Source organism: Schistocerca piceifrons, chromosome 4, assembly GCF_021461385.2.
Source record: "Schistocerca piceifrons isolate TAMUIC-IGC-003096 chromosome 4, iqSchPice1.1, whole genome shotgun sequence".
Classification (NCBI taxonomy): Eukaryota; Metazoa; Arthropoda; class Insecta; order Orthoptera; family Acrididae; genus Schistocerca; species Schistocerca piceifrons.
The window spans coordinates 550,802,776-550,814,406 of record NC_060141.1 but is presented as its reverse complement, the minus strand read 5'-3'; the positions used below and the strand labels follow the sequence as shown (position 1 = coordinate 550,814,406).

General features: G+C 42.9%; 1 protein-coding gene across 1 annotated transcript in view; it reads left to right on the top strand.

The window, feature by feature from the left end:
• Positions 1-1,576: 1,576 nt before the first annotated feature.
• Positions 1,577-11,631, top strand: part of LOC124795999 (protein FAM117B-like) — a 387,013-nt gene continuing 376,958 nt past the window's right edge. Inside the window, exon 1 of the mRNA XM_047260081.1 lies at positions 1,577-1,653. The gene's annotated coding sequence lies outside the window, so the exon portion shown is untranslated. The remainder of the gene's footprint in view (positions 1,654-11,631) is intronic.

Here is an 11,631-nt window from a genome sequence, read left to right as displayed (position 1 = left end):
GGGAGTATGCGTGCGGAACGATTTGAAGTGGAATGATCATATAAAATTAATTGTTGGTGTTGTGTACATAGTTCCACGTAGTCAGCGCGTACACAACTTTCCCACTAGAGCGCGCCCCGCTAAGCACAACAGCGCAGGCGCAGCGCTCGTCTGTCTCCGCACTACGAGATGGCGCTGCCTTAGAGGCAGACCAAATTCTGCTTCCTCCGATCCACGTATTAATATGTAACGCAGCCAATGAGATTGCTGCTAACGTAGAACCTTTTCTCCTCGTGGATCACACTCGCGCAGTGATACCTGAACGCGCGAGGTATTATAACGAGTGTACAGACCTCCGATGAGTCAGTCTGCATTTGTCTGCATTTGTCTGTACCAGTCTATTGTCAAGTTTCAGTCTGCGCCTAATAAGATTACCATATTCCTGTACATAGGCATGAAGATAAATGAATAGACACGTTGTCAAGTATCAGAGATATGTGAGAATAAGATTAACGTACCAAGACCAAAGGAACTTCCGATTGTCAATTATAAACAGCATCCAGAATCAAGTTACATAATGTCTATACTTTTTATTATTTTAATAAATGTGTGTGAAAATTAATCAAGTTCTGTTTAAAGTTGGTCACCGTCAATCTGCTACTTTAAGCGTGCAAGTGGCATTTCTATCGTCTGACCTAATGGCAGAAGATAAACACGTCACGGTAAGACCACGAGACATATTGCTGACACTCGCCTACTTCGTTAGAGCGACAAGTCAAATAATCTGATGGTGTGTGTACCAAAGGTCTTACAGTACGCGCATCACAGTTGGTAAGGCGGGTACCAGGTTGAGATTCATTGGGAGAGTCCTTAGAAACTGTAGTCCATCAACAAAGGAGGTGGCTTACGAAACACTCGATCGACCTATACTTGAGTATTGCTCATCAGTGTGGGATCTGTACCAGGTCGGGTTGACAAAGGAGATAGAGAAGATCCAAAGAAGAGCGGCGCGTTTCGGCACAGGGTTACTTGGTAAGCGTGATAGCGTTACGGTTATGTTTAGCAAACTCAAGTGGCAGACTCTACAAGAGAGGCGCTCTGCATTGCGGTGTAGCTTGCTGTCCAGGTTTGGAGAGGGTGCGTTTCTGGATGAGGTATCGAATATATTGCTTCCCCCTACTTATACCTCCCGAGGAGATCACGAATGTAAAATTAGAGAGATTCGAGCGCGTACGGAGGCTTTCCGGCAGTCGTTCTTCCCGCGACCCACACGCGACTGGAACAGGAAAGGGAGGTAATGACAGTGGCACGTAAAGTGCCCTCCGAAACACACCGTTGGGTGGCTTGCGGGGTATAAATGTAGATGTAGATGTACGCTAGCGGTCACAGTCTCGGCAGATGAATCTGGGAGGATTCGTCTTGAGGTGGGCCGGCGCTGTGGGAATGCCCCGGACAAAGAAAAGGCCGGCGGTGGTTCGCCGCGCCGGGTGGCGGGTTCCGGCTGCGAGCCGCGTCCTTGCAGGGCGTGGCCGGGCCGTACAGCTCCGGCGGAGCCGCAGCCGCTGGCGGGCTGGCGGGCCCGCGCCAGTCGAGCTCGCCGCGCCATCCACGGCGGCCGACCACAGCCCGACCCGCCCAGCTGCAGCACCCATCCAGCGCCCGGCAGCTGCGCCGGTGAGTCATGCACCAGCTCTGAGCTCCCAGCAAAACGCTCTGCCCTTCAGGCAGTTCCAACTTCTTCCAGAGAGCGGGCGCAGCTCGTCCGTGTTCCAGTCTCCACCACGTCGTTCAGAGGTGAAGGCTAGATTAAAACGTAAACTCAGAAATGTAAGGTCCGAGCGGGATTCGATCCCACGACCGCTCAGTTTACGTTAAACTGTAGGTGCCCTTACCTCGGTTGGATAACGGGTGTAGGTGTGCGAGAGGCAAGTCGACAAAGTGGTCTCCGACTGAGAGACGTGCACCAGGCCCTCGAGCCACACGAAATTATTATTATCCAGTCTCTATCTGACTTGCGGAGTGGATTGTGGCACAGAAGGAGAAACAATGGACGCAGTGAATGCGGCAAAACATACGGGCGGCATTCTGAACTCGTCCTGTTTACATCTTTAATGTTTCCAGAATGTTTGGAAGGTAGGAGACGAGGTACGGGCAGAAGTAAAGCTGTGAAAACGGGCCGTGAGTCGTGCTTCGGTAGCTCAGTTGGTAGAGCATTTGCCCGCGAAAGGCAAAGGTCCCGAGTTCAAGTCTCGGTCCGGCACACAGTTTTAATCTGCCAGGAAGTTTCATCTTTAATGTTGTTGATCTGTCAGTTCTGAGTTGCTATTAATAGACCAGTGGACTGGAATACAGGGCGACAATAATTGAACTACATGAAAAAAAAAAAAACGTACCTGGTGATCAAAAAGTCAGTATAAATTTGAAAACTGAATAAATCATGGAGTAATGTAGATAGAGAGGTACAAATTGACACACATCCTTGGAATGACATGGAGTTTTATTAGAACCAAAAAAATTCAAAAGTTCAAAAAATGTCCGACAGATGGCGCTTCATCTGATCAGAATAGCAATAATTAGCGTAACAAAGTAAGACAAAGCAAACATGATGTTCTTTACAGGAAATGCTGAATATGTCCACCATCATTCCTCAACAATAGCTGTAGTCGAGGAATAATGTTGTGAACAGCACTGTAAAGCATGTCCGGAGTTATGGTGAGGCATTGGCGTCGGATATTGTCTTTCAGCATCCCTAGATATGTCGGTCGATCACGATACACTTGCGACTTCAGGTAACCCGAAAGCCAATAATCGCACGGTCTGAGGTCTGGGGACCTGGGAGGCCAAGCATGACGAAAGTGGCGGCTGAGCCCACGATCATCACGAAACGACGCTCGCAAGAGATCTTTCACGAGTATAGCAATATGGGGTGGTTTTTTTTTTTTGTTCCAATAAAACCCCATGTCGTTACCTCGCTATCTACATTATTCCGTGGTTTATTAATTTTTCAAATTTATACTGCCTTTTTTTTTATCACCCGGTACATGAGTTATTGACTACGGCCTGCACGCGCTTTACTCAACATATAAACGTTATTACAGATATTCGTATTTAGGCTATGACATTTTCGATATGCCTGCCATCATTGGCGAAGATGTAACGCGGCCGAAAAGCGAACTTCTGTACGACTCCCAAAAGTGACGGAAGTTCCATGCTGTTGAAGACCTCCTGAATGGCTGTTTTTAGCTCAGCAGTGGATTTGGGGTTATTGCTGTACGCCTCGTCTTTAATACAGCCCCACAAAAAGGAGTCGCATGTGTTCAAATCCGGAGAATATGGCGGCTAATCGAGGCCCATGCAAGTGGCGTCTGGGTACCCCAGAGCCAGAATGCAATCCCCAAAGTGCTCCTCCAGGACGTCGACATCACTCTCCTACTTCGATGGGGTCGAGCTCCGTCTTGCATGAACCACATCTTTTCGAAATCAGGGTCACTTTGGATAAGTGGGATCAAATTGTCTTCCAAACTCTTCAGGTACCGTTCGGTAGTCACCGTTCCATCAAGGAACATCGCACCGATTATTCCGCGACTGGAGATGGCACACCGCACAGTCACCTGTTGAGGGTGAAGAGACTTCTCGATCGCGAAATGCGGATTCTCAGTCCCCAAAATGGGCCAATTTTGCTTATTGACGAATCCATCCAAATGAAAGTGGGCTTCGTCGCTAAAGCAGACCATCCATGTGCCTACTAATTCCCATCATGTCCCGCGGCCAACCGTGCAGTTTGAATGTCCTAACGCAAACGGTTCAGAAGTTATGACGATTTTATTTCATACAGTTCAATAACTGTCGCCCCGTATGTTCACAGTTAACCTATGTGACGCCTTCAACTGGCTATTAGCAACTGCCGCTGATAATTACAAGAACAACAAAACAGAAGCACCAAATTTACGTGGAAGAAAGTAAAATTTATACATGTCCATTAACCCTAACCAAGTCCATTGTTTTCATGTAACAAAAACTCCAGCTAGCTATTAACATCACCTACTGCTTTGAGGCCCTCGTTTAACGAACGAGTTTACACTCATATTAATCCACAACACTCGAAGAGAAAACGGAAAAGTTCGTAAACAGAATTTGACGCCCAAGCACGGGAACGCACTATCAAATACTCTGTACGCTTTCCGTACCGGAAAAGTAACTTCGCTGATCGCGAAGTATTTCTAACTCCAGATTTTCAAGATGGTAGCTCCGCCCCAAATAGTGCCCGACTTGACGCTTTAACCTTACAAGTGTTCTCCCGCACCCTCTGCCTCCTCCCCCCCCCCAACCCAAATATGCATCCTTCTCCCTCCCCTCCTAGATTTCTGCGAGCTCCAAATCCCTCTGCGAAATTTATTTAACATATAGGACTCTTAAAGAGTCAGAACTAGCAGTAGATATTTTCATTAGTCGTTTGCTGCCCCTGTCTATACCGCTTCTCTGAGGTGCTGCCTCCTGGTAGGACATTGGGAACCTTTCCTGCAACGTACGTTAGAAACAGCCCCCGTCGTGGGGAAACTACCCACCGCCTAAACCCGCCATGTATACTCTGGCCACAGCCTATTTAGGAGGATTAGGGAAGGCCTAGCAGTTCCAGGATGAAAAAACAACAATCCTTCTCCCTGCAACAGGCCCAGTCCACTACAATACCGAACTGGGGCGGCTGGTAAATGATATTCTACAGGTTTTGAGTTAGGCCGTCTTAAGCAACTGAATGAAGATAATATTTGCTTTTCGAGACCTCAATTTAGTAAGATATCATCACTACCCTCAAATAAATTACATTCATCTACAGCACTTCCTACTTAAATATATCACCATTGCTATATTTCAGATATTCTAATTGGATTCATCATGTGTGCAGTGACAGAATGGTAGCACTCTAGTTAATGAGATGATGAACCGACGCCTTTCAAATTCGTATTCACTATATTGAAAAAATCTAATTAAATACCTGGATATTAACATAATATCGCCATACGGCACGCAGTCCAACTTCGCACGAAAACTGCAGTCAATTGAAGTTGAATGGTCACTGCCAATTCACATTAAATAATGCAAGAACAGTTACGTGTAATGAACTTCATTACTATCAGTACTGAATTAATTAATCTACAGTCAAAAATTTAAATTTTATAACAGGTTTTTGACCTTGTGTAGCACTAAAATATCAAACAAATCTTCTGTTATTAAAACAATTCGAGATTCAGTCAAATATCTTTTTCAGAACAATGACTTAACTTACTGTTTCAGTTACAAATTAATTACTCAACGGATTTTGTAGCAAACGTTTTTTCGGTATTTATGCGCGTTGTGTATTCTGTTGTATACAAATCTTTTCAGGTGAACAAGTAATAATGTCCTGTTCCACAACGGTTTATTATTTTATAATCGTGTCAGAAGCACAAAGTATATAATCAACAGAAAGGAATCGATCGTTGACATCAGTACACTGGTTGACCATAAACTGACCACGTCGGATGCATTCGGTGTCGCCCTCATTAAGTGTCTCATGGTGGATGTGGCTGGAGATGAACACTGTAGTAGACTGTTCTTAGTCTGTGTAGCATCACACTTGGAAAAAACTCACTCCAAAGGAAACCACTTCTGCAAGTTGGTCTTGCCTCTCGTGGTACTAGAGCATAGCCTGTTGAGAGCCTCCTGTGTCGTCCACATTTCTGAATGGCCGGGAGGGAGCTTCCATAATTGTTGATAATACTAGAATGTTCTATGAAAAATAAATCTGCATTATAAACTTGAATTAGAGGTCGGAACTTACTTCTACTCGATTCAATCGCGAATATACGCAATTACTGAAAATGTACGAGAAATATACGCGGCTTTAAGATCGAATACGTTATTAGTCCTGGTTTCGTTTATTTCAGTATGTGGTATCGCAGTTGGACACAGTACAAGGGACACCGGCATTTCACCGATTTTCGAAACTACTTCTCTCAAAGTGGCAGAAATGGGCCAGCGTCATGACTCACAAGGGAACCTCCCCATCGCACGCCCCTCAGATTTAGTTATATGTTGGCACAGTGGATAGGCCTTGAAAAACTGAACACAGATCAATCGAGAAAACAGGAAGAAGTTATGTGAAACTATGAAAAAAATGAGCAAAATATACAAACAAGTAGTTCATGCGCAAGATACGCAACATCAAGGAAAATATGGGCACAGGAGTGTCGTGGTCCCGTGGTTAGCGTCAGCAGCTGTAGAGCGAGAGGTCCTTGGTTCAAGCCTTCCTTCCAGTGAAAAGTTTAACTTTTTTATTTTCACTTTATGTGACAAACTCTTATGTTTTCATCACTTTTTTGGGAGTGATTATCACATCCACAAGAAAACCTAGATCGGGCAAGGTAGAAGAATCTTTTTACCCATTCGCTAAGTGTACAAGTTAGGTGGGTCGACAACATATTCCTGTCATGTGACGCACATGCCGTCACCAGTGTCGCATAGAATGTATCAGAAGTGTTTTCCTGTGGAGGAAACGGTTGACCTATGACCTTGCGATCAAATGTTTTCGGTTCCCATTGGAGAAGCACGTACTTTCGTCTACTAATCACACGGCTTTGCGGTGCGGTCGCAACAGTGAACAGTGACGTCAATGAACGAATGGACAGATCATAACTTTGCGGAAATAAAGACAATAAATTGTTTACGCGAAGGGAGACTTGAACCGAGGACCTCTAGTTCTGCAGTTGCTCACGGTAGCCACGGGACCACGGCGTTCCGGAGTTTACACTATCCTTGATATTGCCTATCTTGCACATGGACTACTCAGTTTGTATATTTTGCTTATTTTTTTCATAGTTCCACACAACTTCTTCCTGTTTTCTCGATTGATCTGTGTTCAGTTTTCCGAGGCCTATCCACTGTGCCAACTTATAACTAAATCTGAGGGGGGTGCGATGGGGAGGTTCCCTTGTCAGAAGTGTCTAATCACCACACATAACGCTGCCGGCCGAAGTGTTCGAGCGGTTCTAGGCGCTACAGTCTGGAACCGCGCAACCGCTACGGTCGCAGGTTCGAATCCTGCCTCGGGCATGGATGTGTGTGATGTCCTTAGGTTAGTTAGGTTTAAGTAGTTCTAAGTTCTAGGGGACTGATGACTTCAGAAGTTAAGTCCCATAGTGCTCAGAGCCATTTGAACCACACATAACGCTAAAAGTCTCATTCTGGAGCACGACGAGCACAGTGGAGCATTTCTCTAGCCGTCTGACTATCACAGCCATCAGTACAAGCAGAGAACGTAACAACATGTTGTGCGGTATTGGGCAGACAGGTAGGGCCTCTCAACGATTGAATAGTTCGGTATAGATCAACATGCTTTCGTTACCTGCTTGTACTGTATTTATGAGACGGTTACATTGAGAAGTCTTATATTGTCGAGCAGTGTGAGTCTAATCAAGATGATTACTGAGCGATACATCAACTCTCCTCAATGTTTACACTGCTTACGGCTTATATCTCTGGCTGTGCTCCGAACCTGCGAAGTGGTTGCGAGGTCCCCTGCGCCTTTTATTTACGCTTGAGGGCCTCCAGTCTAATTATCATAACGAAGACGAAGCAGCTCGGTCTCGGTATTTGTTGTCGGTGGCGACGTTAGATCACGCTCGCTTCTGCGCATCCCATAAATACATCACTGAGGCATCGGCTGAGCGTCAAGGTCGCGGGTACTGGATGAACCAGCGCAACCCGTCTTGAGGACGTCTTGCAGGCGGCCACCGTCATTCTTGAGTTCGCGATGTCCTTGCTCGCAACCTGCGGAGGTCATCGGTATCGTCTCTCGGCCCGCAGCTATGCGAGGGCTACTGGAGTCGCGTGTCGGCCACGTGCTCTTTGCGTAAGAGCTCCACTGAATGCATTGGACTTCCTTAGAGTTCCGCAGATTGCTTGATGCGCAGTGCACTAGCAGCTGTAAAAATGAAGTCCTTTAAACTTAATGTCAAGTCGACATCATTAGTAAACGGGCAGCATCCCGACTGAACAATTATGATTTCGTCAAGATGTGTGTATGGGAACTGCAAGTTTTGCTTAACATCAGGGTTGATACTCCGATTTATACTGCTCATTATTCCTTATATATTACTTTCCTCTCTGATAAAGCCTTACTTACCCATAAAGGGTGTCTCGGGGATTGTAGCAAAATTATAGGCATGGTTGACGAAAGAAAATCAAACTATAGAAACTCTCTGTTGGTCCATCATGGACAAAGGACATCGGGTGGTTAAGTAATTGTCGATGTCAATGAAATTTACCAACAGGCGTGTAACTTCAGATGTTATTTTATTTTGTTTTTATTTTGAAGGCTACCATTTCAGAATTTCACTATGCCGTCTTCAGGCCCCATATGCATCTCTCCAAATAAAGAAAATGTCATATAGAGCCATAAACATCTGGATGTCGAATTCAATCCTTACTGTAGTGCTTCATTCGGAGATCTGATAGCAACTTTGACAAGTCTTCGAATAAAGCACTAGTGTAACGATCGAATTCACGACATCGAGATTTATGGCTCTATATGACATATTTCGTTTATTTGGAGAGATGTAAATGGGGCCTGAAGATGGTATAGTGAAACGCTGAAACTGGTAGCCTTCAAAATAAAAATAAAATAATATAACATCTTAAGTTACACGGCTGTTGGTAAATTTGATCGACATTGACAACTACAGAACCTCTGCTTTGGGATAAGGCACTTCAAACGGCGCACAGGTAAGACCAGTTTTTGTCACTGGATGTAGTCTGAACGATTAACTAAAAAGTTTGGATTTTGAAATTCATGAGATGGATAGGGACATATGACTGTCGAAAGAGGAGGAGAAGGAGCGGGATGTTTTTGTTCGGAAGGAATGTGTTTGAGGAATGGGGAGTGTGATTTGATGTGTTTTGTATCATGATTTGGTTTTACCTGTGGTTATGATTTTAACGGAAGTAAATTGCTACTAAATCTAACTTTTAAACATAAAGTATTGGCATCATATTTACGGACGATAAATACTAACAAAAATACAATGGGATCATTGTGATTTTCTTTTTTTGTGATAATCACTATTAAAAACTTCTGTGTTTTTACTTAAACTTCTGAATGCAACTGAACCTACTGAATGCAGATGATTGCAACTTCATAGTCTTTACCACTAGACGAAATTCCTGAATTCATCTGAACCTACTGTCCCTTTGCTTGTTTTTATCATTTCACTGATCTACAGAATTTTCCCTGGCAAATACCACTCCAACTTATTCTATTCATTTATTGCTCACAACATACAAGCGCAACGCAATCCGATTGCAAATAGTTAACACAGAAGAATGGCCCTGAATTAGAAGTAATTCTAACAATATCCCATACATTTCATAAGTCACTTACCTCAAAGAAATAAAAATGAGCGTATGGCATCGTTGGCCGGGAGGACCTTACAGAAAATCTTCATGACACTAACTACAGCAAATACAGAAAGCAGCAACTAAAGCCAGCTAAATAAAAAGATTCTAACTACTATAGGGTCTAACTACTAATAGGCCTGTGGTTAGAAAGGAAAGATTTTGTTTCGGAGCAAACAATGTATTTAGCAGATTTTACCTTAGTCATCTGACATCCTGATCTAAATTATATAATCGTCAATAATTCCATTTCCCAGACATTAGAAAATACATAAATCATCATTTTACAATCCACTTCCAACCAACATTAAATCTCCATGACGGATACACGTCCAAACTGTCCGCTCACGCTAACACTGCTAACCTCCATCACTGCTATTAACTCTCAATTGCGGGTCCGTCCAACCACAGAGTCTCTTAGCGAGGGTGCAGAGCGCTGTCAGTGACATTAATGCAGTTTATAGAGCTGCCAACATACAAACACATAAACTTACAATGAACATAACAAAAAAGCCTCTTATATTATTTAAAATGTATTTGGCATCTATTTATAATCCACCAATCTGCAAGCTCATGAGCAAGAGGTTCTTTTAAGTAGCGAAGTTACTTAATATTTTCGCCTCTCTCCCAAAGGAACTAATAATTCAATAAAATTGAAACAACCGTGAACTTAAGAACATACAACGAAGTACAAGAACTACTGGTAGTTAGTGATTTGTGCTGGGTATTTATTTTGTTTTAGTGTTTCATAATGAGTATTTTTGGGCAATTTTAAACATGATTTTGATTGAATGATGTTTTTTTAAATATATTTTCGCCGTGTTCCGTTACGAATTGACTATAAAAAGATTTGTTATCTTTGGAGAGGCGGGCGTTGTTGTTCGGGTTGAGATATAGTGTAAATCAAGTTAATGCTGTTACCAGCAACAATGGAACGAATAGCAATCGTTAGAAGCGACAACGGAAGATTAGTACTACAGTATTGCGATGGATAATCTACTCCTAGAAGTGAAGTCTGGGTTCAGAATTACGTGACTCCATTGCTTGCACGACGTTATTTATGGTAGATGGGTAACTACTTCTCCACCAGTTGGATGAGTGCATTTTCACAGGTATTTTTAGGGGTGGTTGTTTAGAATCTTCTCCCATACGATCACACACCATCTCCTCAAATGCTGCTAAGCGGGCAATTCTTTCTTGAGAATCTTAACCTGCTCTCCGTGGCTTAAAGATCCATTTACTTGTAATTTGCTGTCCACATCAATTAGTTATTCCAATTAGTCTACATACATCCGGGAACTTCATCTTGCTACTGCATATCTGCAAGTTCGTACAACAAGTAATCTTTGTCCGTCGTGAACAAATCACAAAGGATAGTGTATTGCTTTTCAAAGTAGGGTTACCAACGTCGATGCGTCAGACAGTTGTTTGTTACGAAACGTAACCAGTTTACAAACACGTGCTTCACGTACATTGCTCGTTCAAGAGTTCGTACTGCCTGATAGATTCTTTTCGGCCATTGATTATTTATCTCAAAATTCAAGTTTATAATTTTAATCGTTCAGAAAACTTTGTAAAAGTATATTTCCTGTCCCTCCCCTATCCGCTGATTTAGCTAGAGGTTGTGGAAACATCTATTACAGAGGATGGTTTAACGCAAGATTGCTTTCATTTCAAATGAATGGAAGACACTGATTATTTGCGTCCATTCATTATGCTTTATTGGTTTAATATTTATACAGAATCACACCTGACCTTGAAAAACCAATTTTGTAAATTATGATACAAAACAATACACACAGCAATACAGTTACTTTGTTATTTTTACGATAACGATAAGTAAATAAATAAAGTTTCAAGTTTCCAGGAGGTCACATATTGAAAATGAAAGACAGTTCTCACCTCTTCAGTGTATGAAAATAAAAAGAACATTCGAATCCTATAACCCGTAACCTACATATCAATTTACTGCTGCGGCCTGTTAGTTTACAATAGCAAAATTAGTTTGTCAAAGGAATGAGTTTTAGATTCACGTATTTATAACAGTCTCCTGATCAGCTATTCCACTGATGTTGTTTTTGTTTTCCCATGTACCGCAAAGTTTTGCTTCATGAATTTTCAGGTTGCAATCATCTCTAAGGAGTTTTGTAGTCCTTTCAACTGTTTAACTGGAACCCCGAATTAATTGATATCTAGTTTTTTTCATACCGTAGCTACTTTGGT